The sequence below is a fragment of the Thalassophryne amazonica genome, chromosome 5 (assembly GCF_902500255.1).
Source record: "Thalassophryne amazonica chromosome 5, fThaAma1.1, whole genome shotgun sequence".
Classification (NCBI taxonomy): Eukaryota; Metazoa; Chordata; class Actinopteri; order Batrachoidiformes; family Batrachoididae; genus Thalassophryne; species Thalassophryne amazonica.
The window spans coordinates 57,043,306-57,057,369 of record NC_047107.1 but is presented as its reverse complement, the minus strand read 5'-3'; the positions used below and the strand labels follow the sequence as shown (position 1 = coordinate 57,057,369).

At 39.2% G+C, this 14,064-nt stretch overlaps 1 long non-coding RNA gene across 1 annotated transcript; it reads right to left on the bottom strand.

The window, feature by feature from the left end:
- Positions 1 to 2,720: 2,720 nt before the first annotated feature.
- Positions 2,721 to 3,090, bottom strand: LOC117510575. The gene is made up of 2 exons (XR_004560754.1): positions 2,889 to 3,090; positions 2,721 to 2,801 (listed from the first exon to the last, which is right to left on the bottom strand). It is a non-coding gene; the product is annotated as an uncharacterized LOC117510575 (long non-coding RNA).
- Positions 3,091 to 14,064: the final 10,974 nt, after the last annotated feature.

Genomic DNA, 14,064 nt, shown 5'->3' with positions numbered 1-14,064 from the left:
CAATCACACATGATTCAAATCCATATAGTTTTTGCAAAAAATAAAAAGGTCTGTTACTTTTCTAACAGACCTAGTAGATTATACAAACCTAGGTCTTCATTATTTCGCCTGATTTAACTACAAAGGACTACTCTCAAACAATGAACTGTGATGCTGCTGCTACTTTATTCACCCTCAATTCTGCTCAATGATCATTCCATCCGCTGCCCTCTTTATTTTACAATTATTTCCTACTGACTTTACATTACTGAATACATTGTGAGTAAAAAAAATATCTCAGTTAGTCCAGTCATGATTCAAGATTTCTTTATTGTCATTCCACCTTGTGAAGGTACAAAACAACAAATTTTTGTTGCCACTGTCTCCTCGCAAAAACAAAGATGAGTAAAAATAAAATAACAGATATACTATGTACAAATTGGTGTAGGCTACCATTGTTCACATGATGCAATATTTCCTTATGATAAAGCAAGATTGCATATTTTATATGAAAGGCTAAATGGCATACATGAGCTTGTTAATGTGTACTGTTTTAGTACTTCCTGATATGAACTGTTTTCTCTTGTTGATACTTTGCTACTTTTAATTTTCATTGTAATGGAAAATGCATTACTATTAATGAAGTTCACTTTGGAACGTGAATGTTTTGCAAGTCAACTAGGCTGTGATGCAAAACCACAAGATACAGTTGTTCTATCGTATTTCCCAGTAAGAAGCAATGTTACTCCATCAAGTGCACCAATGAAGCCACTGAAATTTTTAAAATGTGGGCAGCATGGTGGCTTTAAGGTGCGTTTACACATAAGCAAGATGCGTTACAAATGTCATTTTCTGTCATTCGTGACACATTCCTAACATTCTTAATGTGACTTAACACATCTGAATATGTTTCTTAATAGTGCGTGTTGGTGCGTGATATTCTTGATATTCGTGGAGCATGTTTTTGCCTGTCAAAAAATCTTCCACGAATGTCACACACCACCCTCATTTCGTCTCATGTCGTGGAGGTCGCAACTGAGCGTATTGATCCGTCTTGATGAGTATTGATCCTTAATAGAACGTGACAACGTTCATAGTGGTTCCTGTGATGGTTCTTGGAGCCCAAACTGTCACACGTTATTACGAAGTGACACGGAAACTGTCAAGTTTTGACACGACTTGTAACGCGGCGTCACATTTCACTGCGCGCCACGACGAATCAGTTTTCTGTCACGTGCGCACAATTAAACTCGGCTCCAAATGTCGTTCCACAGTTCCTGCTGAAGCTCCTCAGGACGCTCCTGCAGGTGTTCCACCTGCTGTTGTAACCGATGAGCGGGAGAACAAGTCTGAGCAACCAGAGGAGCGAGAGGAGACTCACGTGCTGCCAGACATCTCTGCACCTCCTCCAGTCCGGGGGAGGAAGAAGCGTGCACACAATTAAACCCTGCTGCACCCCATTCAGTTTGATTGCTGACACCAAGTAGGCTAAAAGTCAAATTTCAGTGCTCTTCAGCGCGCTCCTGCAGGTGTTCCACCTGCTGCATGTGCCTGATGTTTGGGAAAATGCGCCAGACGAGAGCCGCATGAAGCCACACATCTGGCTCTATCCTCCTCCTCCTCTCTGCGCCACTCCATGGCACAGAGCCCAACTACGCATGCAGTCACAAAGTTCTTCTGAAAAACTGGAGCAATCTGAATTTGGTTGGATGAATATGGGTGTGTGTGTGGAGACAATTCACCTCATTCACAATGTGACAGAACTTAACGATGCGCTGTGCGCAATAGCGCGCGATAGCGCGTAACAACGCGGAACACTATTCTTGACCGTGCGTAATGGTTCCTGATAAATCTCCAGTAACACGTGCCATTAATCGTAACGTGTGGTAACAGGTTGCAACAGTTCCTGAGGACACCTGACACCTCTGCCCCGAATAATCACATTCGTGATTAGCGGCCAACAATGTGTACTTCGTGGCATTCGTGACTTGTCGTCGTTATGTGTAAACGCAGCATTAGTGGTTAGCACTGCTGCCTCACGGTGAGAAGGTCATGGGTTCAATTCCCGCCTGTGGCCTTTCTGTTCTCCCCATGTTTGCATGGGTTTCCTCCTGGTGCTCCGGGTTCCTCCCACATCCGCTGACACGCGGGTTAGGAGGATGGGAATCTTTAAATTGTCCGTAGGTGTGCAAGTGGGTGTGAATGTGTTTGTTTGTCTGTTTGTGGCCCTGTGACAGACTGGTGTCCTTTCCTGGGTGTACTCCGCCTTGCGCTCTTTGACTGCTGGGATAGGCTCCAGCCCCCCGTGACCCTTTTCCATGCCAGGCAGTGGATGCTGGAGTCTGTGTCTTTGGATTGTGTGTGTGAGTGCATCACATCTGTATATGTGTGTGTGTGTGTGTGTGTGTGTGTGTGTGTGTGTGTGTGTGTGTGTGTGTGTGTGTGTGTGTGTGTGTGTGTGTGTGTGTGTGTGTGTGTGTGTGTTTAGCTGTGGGTGAATATGTTGTTTTAGGGACAATGTCCTACTTTGTCCATGCTTTCTGGACCTTCTGGATCAGCTTCTGTGGTTACACCAGGTTTGGAAAAAAATAAGATGATATTTAAATACACTGGTGCTACATTCCATTATTACAGAGATGTCAACTTGACTTACTAAATTACTTTGAGCTATGAATGCCAGAATGGATTTAGTGATGTTGCACACATGCACACTCACTCACAACACAATGTCCTGTTTTTCCTTGGTGAATGTGCTCTTCAGGAGCACAGATTCTGCCTGGTATCGGGGACATGCTGTTGTTTTGCAGCCACTGAATCAAAACCTACCACCAAAGAAATTATGCAATAATGTGAACATTTTTTTAGCCTTGTATACTTTTCTTTCCTCCTCATGTACTTATTTAGCTCACCTCAGGCAAAATGACTTCTGTAATGAACAGCTGCTTCTCAGGTACAGTTCCAGGCACTGACAGGACTCTTTCAAGTCGCCGGATAATCTCTTCTGTCTATAGAGCAACACGTAATAGACATAGAAAAAATTAATTATATATCAAGCTGACAATAATTATTAATAATCAAAGAATCTCTGTACATCTATTACTCCCTTTCCTCATCATCTTAAAGAAAAATGATATAAAGCTGTCTGTCACATATAATCCCGGTTCAAACCCCACGCCTACCATTTTCTCCATTTAACATGGAGTGGCGTGAGGAAGGGTGTCTGGCATAAATCCTGTGCCAATTCAACCTGCAGATACACCTTGGATTTGCTGTGGCAACCCCGTGTGCAAACAAGGAAGCAACCGAAGGGACTTACTTTTTAGTTACATATCAATGTTTACAGTTGTTTGAAGACCAGGAGTTGTGTGTACAAAAATGACAACAATGACATTTTACATACCTTCATGTCATTGAATAAAGTGAAATGTTCACTATAATGTTTCCGTACAGCAGGATCTAGTCCTCTGTGTTTCCACAGATACATTCTATTGGAGAGAGTGTGCCCACTCTGAAGATTTCTTTCCAAATCCTGCAATGTAAGATACACATATATATTTAGATACTGATAGTGTCTTACCAGCATGGACTGTATATTTAATTACTGAATGCATTTTAGTTGAGAAAATGTCATACAGCTCACAGGTGATAATTACATATGTTATTACCTGTATCTCTCCATCTTTCAGAATGTCTTCTGCTTTAACAGACTGCAGAATGTCATCTCTGTTTGAAAGAAAATCATGACCCAAATGTTTACAATGTCTTATTTTCACAAAGTAGGCAATGATGATTATTCTTGTGAACTGTAAATTATATAAAACATGTTTTTTTATTAATTAATGTAAAGATACTGAAAATGATTTGAGGCATTAAGGGAAAAGCCATCTTAATATTTTGTATGAAACACAACTACAACATTTATCACTTTGTTCTTGGTAGCAGCCATGGTTCAACAAAACAGGAGATTATTCTTACATTTCAGGGGTACAGGTGCATCCACACACAAAAAAAACAAACAAACAAAAAAAAATCCTGAGCTGTCCAGTCACCCTCCACACCAGCACACTGAAAATGCATCCAGTTTTTGCATGCTGTGCACTGTACCCATGGGTAGTCCTTAATGTGGTCATGGAAAACACTGTTGAAAAAGCAGAATTACAATATCTTTACCAATAGTAAACAATACCTTTTGATGTACTAACAAGTTGGTCCACTTCAACAATACCCGAAAGTCTTACTGCCATATTTCCTAAATGGCTTAGCTTTTTTCTTATCTTGTCAACTGTTGTGTGTAAAGAACTATAAACCTGAATTTTTTTTTTTTTTTTTTTTTGGTTATGTTGTACATACCAGGTTGTCCCAGTTGCTCAGTGGAACAAACAGGACTTAATTTTCCATGCCAGGCAATGGATGCTGGAGTCTGTGTCTTTGGATTCTGCTTCTTGGAGTTTGCTTTCCTTCGTCTCCTTCAGCAAGATTTCCTCAGCAGTTGGTGGGAAGTCCTACATCACAAAGACCTTTGTTGTACATCATTTCTCTTTTAAGCAGCACAGATTTAGACATATCAATTAAACTAACCCCAGCATTCACATTCTTCAGAATTTGTGCTGCATGGTACAGACGCAGAGTCCTACATTGGCTTAAAGTGAGAGCCTCTGCTATGACCTCACAGTTTAGGACTTCATTTTCAGTTGCCTAGTTGGGAACAAAACAAGTCACTTCATGAAATTACATACTACACTTGCACTTGACAAGAAGAGAAGCAGGTCAAATAATAAGCAGCTCACTGAACACATAAAAACTCCACAATTAACAGAGTTTTGCTGCTTCCACTGTGCAGGATATGTCACAGTCCAACCTTCCAGGCCACCAGAAAATCTGAAGACATTTCTACAAAAGAAACTGTCAATAGTTTAGTGTCATGCCATGTAATTGTAATTAATGACAAATGTTGCATATGACCCTCTCGTTACCTGAGGAGGTCCATGTCACCCTCACTGATCTGACAGTAAAGCCTGAGTGGCTTTTGCCGTTTCTGCATAATTAGCTTAACAAAAACACTTTTGTTCAAAATGTCAGAGGTATTTTTACAAAAAAAAAAAAAAAAAAAAATCTATGAATAACGTAAAACTTTAAAATTAATGGTGGCTCACCCAAAGATTAAAATGGTTCCCTGTCTCTGGATAGTAATGACCCACAATCCTCAGCAGGAAAACCTTGTCTGACACCTATAGCACAATAATACAGGTAGGGCAACACATATCTACTTTGTCTTATATGTTGGAAAAAAAAAGTTTAAAAAAGGACCTACAGGGATGCATTTGACGACCTTGTCACTGACAGCTCCATTATTTGTCCATTCTTGGTGCCACAAAATGAAATCATAGACACCCAAAGAACCACACTATAACATAAAATGTCGTATTAATAGCAGCAAATGTTGATAAGAGAACAAACAATAATAAATGGAGGAACATTACCATGTTTTCTTGAGCCAGCTGGGCAACTCGGTAGTTAACTGCCTGCAAAACAATACAGTGGTTAAAAAAAAAAAAAATATGCTAAGTATAAGGAAAACATATACTTAATAATGCATTAACTGTCATTACAGTTCAGTTCACTTATTACTTAATTTCACAGAATTTTTGTCAACACATCATCCGTCGACCATGGCATAACCATGGAAGACTGTCCCAACAACTCCTGTGGGCAAATGCTGCCAATATCCTTTATTGTCACTGGAAATCGCCTTGAGACATAACTTAGGGCTTGATTTTCATCACGGGATCCACTGAACAACTCCTTGAGTTTTTCCTTAAACCACACATATTACTTTTTAAATTATATTATTAAAAAAAGTTAAGAAAAAAGGAAAATGACAAGGATACTAAGAAATTACCTTGTCATTATCATCGATCGCATAGAATTGTGCTTCAAATGAAGATTTGACGATGCTATCAGGTTGGATGTTGAGATCGTCAGCTAAAGTTCGCTGACAGTCTTCCTTTCCCTCTAAAAAATATCAAAGAACAAAAAATTATGAATTTGGAAAACAGGTTTACTTTGCCGTTTTCACAGGACCAAATAAAGGGCATGGTTATGACACTTCCTTTTTTATTTTACCACTGCCACAACTTTTAAATCCTTTTTTATTATGTAATAGCATATAGTGAACAAGCTTACCAGCAGACTGCAATTCCAGCATCCCATGAAGGCCAATAGATAACTGTGTATTGCATAAGGCCTCCATTTCTGCCTTAAAAGTTTTATTTTATCATTGTGCAGATCTATCAGTACCCTTACAGTCTGTTTAAAATGTGGCTCTTTCATTTGGCGCAATGAGTTGCGAACTGATGCAAGTTCCCAATTGAACTGTTCTGCAGCTGAAGAGTTAATCTCTTTCCTTAGGCTGGGGCAAATGTTCAGACTTCTCAGCTTCTCTTCTGACAATCATCTGATATAACTGGGGTCAAAATAAACAGAACACTGCCATCTACTGGTGCCCAGACGCTTAGTACTTAGGGCAAATATTGCCATGAACACTACTGGCCAGTAGATGGCAGTAGAGGCCTTGAAAACAAAATTCCAGATAATCCCTGTCTGCTACATTTAAAATGCGTGGAATTTAACAAACGCAAATACAATAACAACGTCTATAAACCCAGAGAATATATTCACGTGAGTTTTAGGCACTAGAATTTAATGCTGTTGTCCATGGAGCCTGAACAGAGTGTCTGAAATGCAATTGTCCTGTCGTGAATGTACTGAGATTACATCATCCTACCCATAATGCACTGCTGGGCACAGCATGTGCTCACAAAACCTTAAAAATTAGCACATTACTTTAAAACTAAAACATATATCTGATATTTTCACTTTATAAAACTTCAGACATGACAGTAATTTTAAATAACTTGTCCAAAATTAGTTTGGTTAAAATTTGAACCATAAGTTAAAAATGTATGCCTCTGGATGACTTAGGTGATATTGCCAGCATATTGGTATGGTGTTAAAAAAATATATATATTTTTTGGCCATTTCTCTTTTGTCTACAGAAGCTAGAGACACTCTCTTCTGTTAGAGAGTATAACTGTCCATCTGTTACAAAACTTTTAACAGGTAGGCGCTGAACTGATTTTAAAAATGCTTGTAGCTGTTCAGCTTTGTTTACTTTATCTGTCTAAAAGTTATCTGACAAAAATTAATCGGAAGATAATTCGTCCGATAATGGTTTTTAAAGTTATCTAAAAAGATAATTTGATAATGAAAACATTATCTTCGATAATTATCTGTTATCGGATTACCGGAAGTGTGCCCACCACTGGTTATAGGCTTGGAAAAATAAATACATACAAATCATATAAAAAAAACATTTCCCACCTCCAGCTTTCTGTAACTTTAAATACAGCTTTGGGTGTATGTCCTTGAAGTTGAGAAGTTCTTGAAGCCTGTTAACCAGATCTGCAATGGACCCCTCAGCAGACACACCCAAAGCATTACAGGCATCTTGCATTTCTTTTTTCGCAGGCTGCAAATTGAAACGACAAAAGAGACCCAGTTCGCACATTATGTCATGTAACATATTGATGCGAATAACATTAGGAATGTAGACTGTAGGCCTATGTCTATAGTTACAGTATACTGACTAACACAATGTGCACTGGTGATTTTACTGTGTATGGTATCATTACCATTATGTTTGAAGTTATTACACTTTTCTACATGTATGATGTATATAGCACTGTCCATATTTAGTCCATACCTGTTATGAGTCCCTCTGCTACCAGTGACCTGTCCAAGTCAGACCATGCCTTGACTATATCAACCTCCAGGTCTTTGTCAGATACAGTCTTTGGATCTGGCCTTTTAAATGTCCCAACTGCCATTTAAGTTTTGCACACAATTAAATAAACATGGCAACCATGCAAATATTCATTAAGAAACAGGCTCACCAATAACTTAAAATATGTAATCCAAACATAGATACATTTTCCATATCAACATTCAGAAAGATATGTTATTTACTCTGCCCACCTAACAGACTTGATACAGGCACTAGAGGTGGGCGATACCGGGAATTTTGCTATTGATCTGATACCAAGTAAATACAGGCCCAGCATCACTGATATTGATACAGATACTTTTTCATATTTAAGCTTCATAGATCCAAAGGATCCAAAAGAGCTAGGATAGAATTTTGCCAAGCATTGTACGTGACAACAAAATACTTTATTATCATAATCAACATTTTTGTTTAAAAAATATCACTCAACACAACTTAAAACAAAATCTCCTGAGGTAGAGGGTTGACAAACCACAATACAAGGTTGCGCTGCTCCGTGTTGTGTGACACAGCGCAGCGCAGCTCTTACAGAGAGTAGACTTTGATGAATCTGCGTGCGCAGCAGTCAGTGTGTGTGGGACAGAAAAAAGCTTGAGTATCGATCTTTTTACACGAGGATCGTTCAATATAAATACCAGCGTTGGTATCGATGTTATCGATATTAGGATCGATCCGCCCACCTCTAACAGGTACACATTTGTATGTGCCAGTCAGTTATGAGAATCTCTATCGTCAATGAGATGTTACTGAAGATGAAAACATAGAAAAAAATGTCTTACTTGGGACATCAAAGGCCAGTTTCCAGTTGGCATTGGCAACAACCACAGCTGGATGGTGCCCACACTGGGAGCAGGAGAACTCAAATTTGAAGTTGGTGAGGGATAAATAGTGATGAAAGTCCCGCTCACTATTTGGTGGTGGTACCTGTTGTCATTTAAAAATGAGAGTCTCCAGCATGCGTCCACTGGTTGTCTTGTTCTGCAAAGACACAACATACAAATGATATCTGTTAACAGTTACTCACTGATGTAAATGCTGGCTGAAATTTTAAAACAAATGTTTTCCCTTACCGCCAATCCAGACACCAGAAGTGCACACAAAGGCAATGTGATGAGGACGCGGTTGTTAAAGTTGTGAAATCCAGAAGTATATTCTTGGAATCTCACAACATTTAAACATACTGGGCACTCCTTAACAGCTACACAGACACCTATTAATTGAAAGAAAAGAATTTCCAGTATCTCGTGAAACAGGAAAAAGTTTAATTACATATACACAGCACTGTAACTTTGCTGTAGCAGCTGTAACTGAATACAAATTTGAATGTGAGATCCTGATGGATACAGTCCTGCAAAAGCATAGATTTGCATTTTTTGAGACTTACCTTTTTTTTTTTTTTTACATTTTTTATCCCATACACCACAGCTTGGGTGGTTACTGTTGTGAGTGGATTCAGAGCTGGAGGGGTGGAACCTGGGCAGTAGGGGCAAGTGTGTTCTGAGGGGACAAAACACTGTGGTGGTTCCTGCTCATTTGTCCTCAGCTCCACAGGCAAATCCTGAAGGCACGAAATGCGCTTGTGTGTGACCAGATATTCAGTCACTATGCAGGTTTTCTGTGTGTTGAAATTGTGTGTTTCACAGCTGATGGTGCTTTCAACAATGTGACTTTCCAGGTCATCTATGTCGTGTGACTGAATGTCTGATGTTGCCATTAAGGTTCCTGGGGACTCTTGATAATCCACCACATTGCCATCATACGGTGAATACACCCGTGTGAGGTCCCAGTTCCCCCACACTGACAGTTCCACTTTCCAGCCACAGAATCAAAAGTGACTCTGGTTCTTCTGAACTGACACCAGTTGTCTGTCTCATTAGTGAAGACAGAGAAAAATACCCACCATTTTGAGTATCCCGCCTCTTCAAAAATAACAGGGAACACACTGTCAACTTCACAATTTTTGGCAGCCATGTTTAGGTTCTCACACCTGACCCCCCCATTCAGAGGACATCAGTCCTTTTTTCAACATGTCTTGGAGGGAGGCAGCTGTGAGGGTTGCTGGCTTAACATAAGAGATGTGCATTGCCAGGACAATGCACATCTCTGCACATCTCACATTGCTGCTAATCCTCCGCCCCGGCGGAGGATTAGCAGCAATCTTCCATTCCAGCTTATTAATTAATCAAAAACCCAGAGAGAGCTTTAATTCATTTGAAAGCTTGACTCTTAGTCTTGTCCATCCAAATTGGAAGTCTATCTATCGTCCACCTGGTCGTTACTGTGAGTTTCTCTGTGAATTTTCAGACCTTTTGTCTGACTTAGTGCTTAGCTCAGATAAGATAATTATAGTGGGCGATTTTAACATCCACACAGATGCTGAGAATGACAGCCTCAACACTGCATTTAATCTATTATTAGACTCTATTGGCTTTGCTCAAAAAGTAAATGAGTCCACCCACCACTTTAATCATATCTTAGATCTTGTTCTGACTTATGGTATGGAAATAGAAGACTTAACAGTATTCCCTGAAAACTCCCTTCTGTCTGATCATTTCTTAATAACATTTACATTTACTCTGATGGACTACCCAGCAGTGGGGAATAAGTTTCATTACACTAGAAGTCTTTCAGAAAGCGCTGTAACTAGGTTTAAGGATATGATTCCTTCTTATGTTCTCTAATGCCATATACCAACACAGTGCAGAGTAGCTACCTAAACTCTGTAAGTGAGATAGAGTATCTCGTCAATAGTTTTACATCCTCATTGAAGACAACTTTGGATGCTGTAGCTCCTCTAAAAAAGAGAGCTTTAAATCAGAAGTGCCTGACTCCGTGGTATAACTCACAAACTCGTAGCTTAAAGCAGATAACCCATAAGTTGGAGAGGAAATGGCGTCTCACTAATTTAGAAGATCTTCACTTAGCCTGGAAAAAGAGTCTGTTGCTCTATAAAAAAGCCCTCCGTAAAGCTAGGACATCTTTCTACTCATCACTAATTGAAGAAAATAAGAACAACCCCAGGTTTCTTTTCAGCACTGTAGCCAGGCTGACAAAGAGTCAGAGCTCTATTGAGCTGAGTATTCCATTAACTTTAACTAGTAATGACTTCATGACTTTCTTTGCTAACAAAATTTAACTATTAGAGAAAAAAATTACTCATAACCATCCCAAAGACGTATCGTTATCTTTGGCTGCTTTCAGTGATGCCAGTATTTGGTTAGACTCTTTCTCTCCGATTGTTCTGTCTGAGTTATTTTCATTAGTTACTTCATCCAAACCATCAACATGTTTATTAGACCCCATTCCTACCAGGCTGCTCAAGGAAGCCCTACCATTATTTAATGCTTCGATCTTAAATCTGATCAATCTATCTTTGTTAGTTGGCTATGTACCACAGGCTTTTAAGGTGGCAGTAATTAAACCATTACTTAAAAAGCCATCACTTGACCCAGCTATCTTAGCTAATTATAGGCCAATCTCCAACCTTCCCTTTCTCTCAAAATTCCTGAAAGGGTAGTTGTAAAACAGCTAACTGATCATCTGCAGAGGAATGGTCTATTTGAAGAGTTTCAGTCAGGTTTTAGAATTCATCATAGTACAGAAACAGCATTAGTGAAGGTTACAAATGATCTTCTTATGGCCTCGGACAGTGGACTCATCTCTGTGCTTGTTCTGTTAGACCTCAGTGCTGCTTTTTGATACTGTTGACCATAAAATTTTATTACAGAGATTAGAGCATGCCATAGGTATTAAAGGCACTGCACTGCGGTGGTTTGAATCATATTTGTCTAATAGATTACAATTTGTTCATGTAAATGGGGAATCTTCTTCACAGACTAAGTTAATTATGGAGTCCACAAGGTTCTGTGCTAGGACCAATTTTATTCACTTATACATGCTTCCCTTAGGCAGTATTATTAGATGGTATTGCTTAAATTTTCATTGTTACGCAGATGATACCCAGCTTTATCTATCCATGAAGCCAGAGGACACACACCAATTAGCTAAACTGCAGGATTGTCTTACAGACATAAAGACATGGATGACCTCTAATTTCCTGCTTTTAAACTCAGATAAAACTGAAGTTATTGTACTTGGCCCCACAAATCTTAGAAACATGGTGTCTAACCAGATCCTACTCTGGATGGCATTACCCTGACCTCTAGTAATACTGTGAGAAATCTTGGAGTCATTTTTGATCAGGATATGTCATTCAAAGCGCATATTAAACAAATATGTAGGACTGCTTTTTTGCATTTACGCAATATCTCTAAAATCAGAAAGGTCTTGTCTCAGAGTGATGCTGAAAAACTAATTCATGCATTTATTTCCTCTAGGCTGGACTATTGTAATTCATTATTATCAGGTTGTCCTAAAAGTTCCCTAAAAAGCCTTCAGTTAATTCAAAATGCTGCAGCTAGAGTACTGACGGGGACTAGAAGGAGAGAGCATATCTCACCCATATTGGCCTCTCTTCATTGGCTTCCTGTTAATTCTAGAATAGAATTAAAATTCTTCTTCTTACTTATAAGGTTTTGAATATCAGGTCCCATCTTATCTTAGGGACCTCGTAGTACCATATCACCCCAATAGAGCGCTTCGCTCTCAGACTGCAGGCTTACTTGTAGTTCCTAGGGTTTGTAAGAGTAGAATGGGAGGCAGAGCCTTCAGCTTTCAGGCTCCTCTCCTGTGGAACCAGCTCCCAATTCAGATCAGGGAGACAGACACCCTCTCTACTTTTAAGATTAGGCTTAAAACTTCCTTTTTGCTAAAGCTTATAGTTAGGGCTGGATCAGGTGACCCTGAACCATCCCTTAGTTATGCTGCTATAGACGTAGACTGCTGGGGGGTTTCCCATGATGCACTGTTTCTTTCTCTTTTTGCTCTGTATGCACCACTCTGCATTTAATCATTAGTGATCGATCTCTGCTCCCCTCCACAGCATGTCTTTTTCCTGGTTCTGTCCCTCAGCCCAACCAGTCCCAGCAGAAGCCTGCCCCTCCCTGAGCCTGGTTTGCTGGAGGTTTCTTCCTGTTAAAAGGGAGGTTTTTCCTTCCCACTGTAGCCAAGTGCTTGCTCACAGGGGGTCGTTTTGACCGTTGGGGTTTTACATAATTATTGTATGGCCTTGCCTTACATATAAAGCGCCTTGGGGCAACTGTTTGTTGTGATTTGGGCGCTATATAAAAAAATTGATTGATTGATTGATAATGTGCCTTTTTAAGTTACTTGGAGAACTTAGCACAGCTGTACAGTGTGGACATGGTACGTGGCCTGGCTTGGAGTCTATGTTGTCTATAGGGTTTTCTGTTATATTGTTGGCTTTTTCGTTTTGAAGTCTTTCTGTTATCTGTAAAAGGATAAACAAAGCCATTAGTAATTGAAACTCTGCAAAGATACAAAAATATGCTACTTTCTGGATGCATGGTAGATTTACATGTTGTGTAGTATTATTATCACTACCAGCCTCAAACTCAGCAATTTAGCAGTTCATGGAAAAAATACAATAAAAATATAGACAAAGATTTAATGTCATTTACTACCTTGTTTTTTGCTTGAAGCAAGTCCTGCAGGAGATGAATAAAATGACAAAGTGGTAAACATTACGAGTGTATTAATTATACAGGTCATAACATCAAAATGGACTTAAAAAAAAACTGCACCCCAAAATCTGAACAAAATTATACAAACATATATTACTAGGATGTTGACATGTGGGTAACACAGGTTGTAAGATGCGGTTATTTGTACTATATATGGAGGACAGCTGACTTTTGGGGAAAACCTATTTGCAGTTATACTACATTTAAACTACATTATACTGCTGTCTGGGATGTTCCAGATGTACAGACTGATGAATTCTGTCAGGTCTGCATCCCAATCACATGCTTTTACTTTGAAATACAGGCTCTTATTGTGGAAGTACGACGTAAACAGGCTTGTATTCAAAACAAATTAGCTATTTCTCAAAAAATATTGGTCCAATCACCTTGCTGTTTCACTACTTGAATCCTCATGGAAACAAACAAACAAAACATAAGCATGCCAAAGGAATGAAAGTCAACTCTTTCTGGATTTCCAATTGATGCTCCTGTTACACAAACACACTAACAATGGATTGTAAGTTTTAATGGGTGACAAATACCAAACAAATAAATGACTGTAATTTAAAATGTTGTTGATTTATATCTATTCCTTGTTCAAAGCTTGGAAACAATGTTAAAGTCAAGCTAGATGTTTAA